This window comes from Ceratotherium simum, chromosome 5 (genome assembly GCF_057802395.1).
Source record: "Ceratotherium simum simum isolate JZ-2026a chromosome 5, ASM5780239v1, whole genome shotgun sequence".
NCBI classification, from domain to species: domain Eukaryota; kingdom Metazoa; phylum Chordata; class Mammalia; order Perissodactyla; family Rhinocerotidae; genus Ceratotherium; species Ceratotherium simum.
This window is the reverse complement of record NC_141904.1, coordinates 73,960,752-73,966,751: the sequence shown is the minus strand read 5'-3', so window position 1 is coordinate 73,966,751 and position 6,000 is coordinate 73,960,752. Positions and strand designations below refer to the sequence as shown.

The window sequence follows — 6,000 nt, the reverse complement described above, 5'->3', positions numbered from 1 at the left end:
CTGGCTTGGGGCAAGAGCCGGCCAATATGCACTTCAAGGACAAGGAGCTATATAGCCTAGGAGGTGATGCCCAACACAAAAGGGGGTGCGTTTCCTGCAGCACGTGGCCGAGAGAAGACGAGGTCTGTGTGGTCAGCAGGGGCCAGATGGGGGGGAGATGGGGGGAGGGCGGTCAAAGGGCACACAGCTGCCATGAGGGAGGATAGATAAGTCCAGAGATCTAATGTGCAGCACGATGACTGGAGTTAACAGTGCCATTTCATATACTGGAAATTTGGTAAGAACAGATTTCAGGTGCTTGCATTAAAAAAAGACATTTATGTAAAGAAATGGACACGTTAACTAGCTTTATTGTAGCAACCATTTCCCTATGTATCTGTATACTAAAACATGTTGTATGCCTTAAATATATACCATCTTTATTCAGACACACAAAAAGACGAGGTCTGTGATATGAACGCCCAGTAGCTGTACCTGGACTCTGTGACTTCTACGATGGCAGGAATGACACTCCTGCCAGGCTCAGGCCCAACCTTTAAAGGGACTGGCAACTTGTGCTTTCTCACTCTTAGAAACCAGCCACCACGCTGTGAGGAAGGCCACGCAGCCACGTGGAGGAGGACCAAGGCCCCTGGCCATCAGCCCCGCCGAGCGCCCAGCTGTCAGCCAGCACCCCCTTGCCAGCCATTGTGAGCAAGGCCTCAGCTGATGTCACAAAGGGCAGAGAGGAGCTGTCCCCCCTGGGCCTTGCCCAAACTGTGAAATCTTCAGTAAATAAATGATGATTCTCGTTTTAAACCACTAAGATTAGGGGTGGTTTGTTACACAACGACCGATAACTAAAACACCACGTCACCCCTTGCTCCACGCACGCTCCAGTTCTTCAAATTCCCCTCCCCCCCTACAGGCTGAATGCCCAATGGAGTCTGGCCAAGTGCCCGGCGTGTGGGCTTCCCAGAGAGTAAACCTCATGGGCAGAGCATCTGTGGGAAACGGAACCATTCAGTGTGAGTCAAGTGCAAGGAGGGGGTGGTAGTGAAAAGGTCCGCAGGGGGACAGGTCACAGAGGGTCCCCAAAGCCCACTGAGGAACTGGGACTTGCCCTGAAGGGAATGAGAGCCATGCACAGATTTCAAGGAGAGCAACACTGGGTGACCACACATCGGGCTGTTTAAAGAAAACCAAAACAGGGGACGTGAAGGGGGAGTGACAAGACTCCCAGCCCATCCCCAGCCCTCTTCTTACCTATCCTGGCCCTGCTCTCAGAGGGAGAAGGAAAATCTTCTCTGACCGGCCAGACGCTAGGACCGCCCCTGGGCAGTCTCATGAGCATGTTGACAGACTCTGCACACACTGCAACCCAGCCTCACGAGCAGCAGGCAGCGGCCTTCTGGACATTCCTTGGGCTTCTTAGGAGCCCATGTGGACGTTCCCTGATAGATGAAGCCTCCCTCTGATGAACCACCCCCCGCCCAGGATGTCTGGCTGCCAGTGGAGCTCCCCTGGAACCTTGAGCTGGCTGAACAGCCCACACCTCAGGCGGGCCTCTTAGAGGGACTGCTCTGTGCCACTGTTATAAACAGGAGAAATCCTCACAGTGGAAAGGCCTAACTCCTGCATTATAGTCAGAAAACTCAGCTGCACTTGTAAGTGACCCTTAAACTGCTCTGGGGGCCCACACCCTTGTCACTTGTCTGACGCCCCACACAGGCTAGCTCACGGGACTTTGTTATCCTATTATGGACCTCTTGGTTGTAGTTAATCAAGGCCACAGGATCAGAAGTTTCCCTTGGTCCTTCTGAAAACATTAGGTAATGTCAGTACCCAGTTTCTGCCTTTCTGCCCTGCAATATGCCTCACAGCCTTTTCCCTTCAGAACCACATTCGTTGCTGTTGTGAGTTACCATCATAATTCTAAGTCACTTTCCCATTTAGTTGTTCTGACTAACTCCAAGCACTACATCACTACATGCTTCTCACACTGCAGCATGCACAGCCCCATCCTGTGCAAGGAGGATGCAAAACAGCGTCTCTGTGACACATCTTTCTGGAACTTCAAGTTTATTACAAGACTTGGAAAACCAAGTACTTTATAAGAACCGTGCCTCTTCCCCACAAACATGCAAGAAGAGACGGAGAGGACAGGGGAGGGAAGAAGTGCCCCAGGAAAAACAGTCCGTTCTGGCAGAGCTGTAGCTAGGGAGGCCTCTCCTCGCGCCCCCCAGGCGCCTCCAGGCTGTCCTCTAAGTTCACCAAGTGTTCTGGATACGATGCTTCTGAAGGCCACGGAGGTGCCGGATACCATTTTGACTTGAATCCCTCAGCAGTTTGCACCCCTCCGTCGTCCACCTGACCAAGTCCTCTCGCCGGGACGTCCGTGCACGTACAGCCCGTACTGCTTGTCCTGCTCCCACTCCCCGCTGAAGGCCTCCAGCCTCTGGCCAAACTCCCACACCACGCTGCCAGCCTCCCTGGAGCTCAGCATCTTGCTCTCCATTTAAAATGGGGGCGATGCAGCTTGACCTCCCCACAATCGTTGATTTGTCCCTGCCAGAGCTTAAAGCGGCTTTACTTGGTTGAGTTTGACGTGCTTCTTCTTGCTGGGCAGACAAAAACAGAAGCGACTTATAAAGTTTATGAATCTCCCAGCGGCGCCCCGCCAGCCCTGGCTGGGGCCCGAGGGAGAGGCTGGGGTCTCCCCATCAGGCTGCCCGGCGTCGGGGGAGTTTCTGTGGTAGGATACACCCTGGGGGCAGCTGGTTTCCTCTGGGGCTCCAGTCCCGTTGCTGGTGCTGTGGGTGCGGGGGCAGGCCCCAGGGCTCCTCAAAGGGGTTGAGCTGGGCCTGGCGGTCCTCAACTCCAGGCTGGGGAGGGCACCGGCGGGCTCTTCGGCCTTCAGCCCTGACTCCTGCTTCTCCTCGGGCCGCTGATCTTCTTTGTGGAACCAGGTCGGAAGAAGAGATTCGCTGTGACTTCGTCTCAGTGGAGATGCAGAGAGCAGCTGCCCCTCGCCGGTTGGGAAAGATTGGGGGCCCACGGAAGGGATTACAGTCGGGGGGCCCTCCTCCTCCTGTTGCTTGGATTTCAAGATGAGGTACGTGGCCATCAGGTGGTCGTATTTTCTTGCCCTTAATGAAGGCCGGATCTTGCCCCACTCAAAGCCCAGGTCCCTCACCATTACCTCTGTCACCGAGGGGTCCATGTTGACACAGGGCAGCTCCCTGTGAGGCCTGAGTTTCTCGTGGCCCACATTCACCCACGGGTCGTTCAGGATGTCTTTTAGAGTTGCTCTCTCGCTGGGTTCGATGGTCAACAGTTTTCTCAGGAGATTTCTACATTCACCTGATAAAAATAAAGGAAGATGGACTCGCCCCGTCAGGACCCGCCGCTTCACGGTACCTATGTCGTCCCCCGGGAAAGGCAGGTACCCAGTGACCATGACGTACAGGACGACACCCAGGCTCCAGACATCGACCGCGGGGCCGTCGTATTCTAGGCCCCGCAAGATCTCCGGGGCCACATAAGAGAGGGTGCCACAGAAGCTAGTCAGCTTCCGGCCCAGGAACATAGTGCTCAGACCGAAGTTTGTCAGCTTTATGTTCAGGTCGTCGTCGAGAAGAATGTTCTCCGGCTTCAGGTCCCGGTGGACAATCCCTCTCTGGTGGCAGTGGTGGAGCGCGGAAACTAGTTGTCGAAATTTCCCTCGGGCCTCTTCTTCCGTCATGCGGCCGTGGATTCTTAAGAAATCATACATGTCTCCTCCCGTAACGTGCTCCATCACAAGGCATAACCTGTCTTTGGTGTCAATCACCTCAAACAATTGGACGATATTCGGGTGCTGCAGCGCCTTCAGGCTGCGGACTTCACGGGCAAGTATCTTGATGTTGGAGGAGCTCTGTTGGCTCTTTTCAAGGACTTTAACGGCCACCTCTGTCCCGGTCGGGATGTGGAGGGCTAACTTTACCTTGGCAAAGCTGCCCTCGCCTATGGTCTTAATGAACTTGTAATGGTTAATACTGGTCCTCTTCTCAGAAGAGGTGGCCTCATGGCCTGGAAGCATGGTGACCTGCTAACACTATCTGACTATACTAACTAACGATGCTAACTATGCTAACAAACAAAACTATAGTATGCTAACTAATACTAACTAATGATACGAACAATGCCACCTACACTTACTAACTACACTAGTAAATAATACTAACTATACTAACTATACCAACAATACTAACTATACTGACTGTACTAACAATACTAACACTAAATAACAAAATAAATTTATCAACAAAAGGGGAACAAAAAAACAAAATGGGAAAAAAACAAAATGGGGAAAAAATAAAGTGGGGGGAAAAAGGAAAAAAAACAAAATGGGGAAAAATAAACAAAATGGGGAAAAGGAAAAAAAAACAAAATGGGGAAAAATAAACAAAATGGGGAAAAAGGAAAAAACAAAATGGGGAAAAAATAAAGTGGGGAAAAAGGAAAAAACAAAATGGGGAAAAATAAACAAAATGGGGAAAAAGGAAAAAAAACAAAATGGGGAAAAAATAAGCAAAATGGGAAAAAAGACAAATGGGAACACAAGCTAACTAACCGTAGTCCAAGTCCGACAGGTCACCACAAGTAGCTTCCTGGGCTATAAGGACAAAAAACCTAGGCCCAGCCAGAGACTTATATAGGTATTTGTAAACTCCATCACAGTGGCTCCTTATGAGGTCAGAGCAAGAAATGCGCCAGTCACGGCCGGGGATAAACCATAGTGGTTTTTTCAGCATTTGGTCTCAAGACCCCTTTACTCTTAAAATAAAGGACCCCAGAGAGCTTTTTATTTATGTGGAATATTAGAGAGTGATATTTATTTTATTACAAATTAAAATCTGTAGGATGCTTCAGTGGCCTTTTCATTTCTAATTTGAAAATCTGTAATAATTTTTGGCTTTTAAAGACCACATAATGTCTACACTTTAAAATATTCAATTCCTTTTCCTTAAACTCTGATTAGTCTCAAAATGCTCCTATAACTTAACTGATATTATAATACTATAGGAAAACATTCTGTCACCTAAGACTCATGAAGGGACATCATCAGCATTTATAAAGCTGAGAGGAAAACAGCTTTCATTGTCTCTTCCCCAGGAAGATCATGAGCAGATTTCTCATCAGAAACCTTGGAGGCCAGATGGCACAGGTTGATGTATTCAAAGTGCTGAAGGAAAAAAGAATCCAACCGAGAATCCTGTAACTGGCAAAACTGTCCTTCAAAATTGAGGGAGAAATTAAGACATTCCCGTATAAACCAAAGCCGAGAGAGTTCTTGCCACTAGACCTGCCCTCCAATGACGGGAGTCCTTCAGGTTGAAACAAAAGGACAGGGGACAGTAACTCAACGCCTTATGAAGAACTGAAGATCTCTGGTCAAAGCAAGCATGTGGATGATTACAAAAGCTAGGGCTATTGGAACTTTGGTGTGTAGCTCCCCTTTCTGTTTTCTACGTTAAGAGACTAAAGTATCAAAAAGCCCAATTGTTAGTATATGTTTTTGGACACAAAATGCCTAAAGATGTAATTTTGTGACATTAATAACCGAAATGGGGTGGAGTCAGAGCTGTATAGGGGCCAGGTTTCTGTGTGTTACTGAAGTTAAGCTGGTATAAATTGTATTGTAACTTCAGGATGTTAAGTGTAATCCCATGATGACCACAAAGGAAAAAGCTATAGAATATACAAAAAAGAAAATGAGAAGGTAATTGAAATGTTTCACTACCCGAAGTCAACTAAACGTTAAGAGAAGACAGTCATGCGGGAATGACAAAAAAAGCTATAAGGCATATAGAACACAAACAGCAAATGACAGAAGTAAGTCCCCCCTTGTCAGAAATTACTTCAAATGTAAATGCATTCGACTCTCCAATCAGAAGACAGACTGGCAGAACGGATAGAAAATCATTCTCCAACTATCTGCTGTCTACAAGAGACTCACTTTACACCCAACAACACAAA

The 6,000-nt window shown here is 48.6% G+C and overlaps 1 pseudogene; it reads right to left on the bottom strand.

The window, feature by feature from the left end:
• Positions 1-2,557: 2,557 nt before the first annotated feature.
• On the bottom strand, positions 2,558-3,893 carry LOC101402933 (serine/threonine-protein kinase MARK2 pseudogene; annotated as a pseudogene).
• Between the last annotated feature and the right edge of the window lie 2,107 nt (positions 3,894-6,000).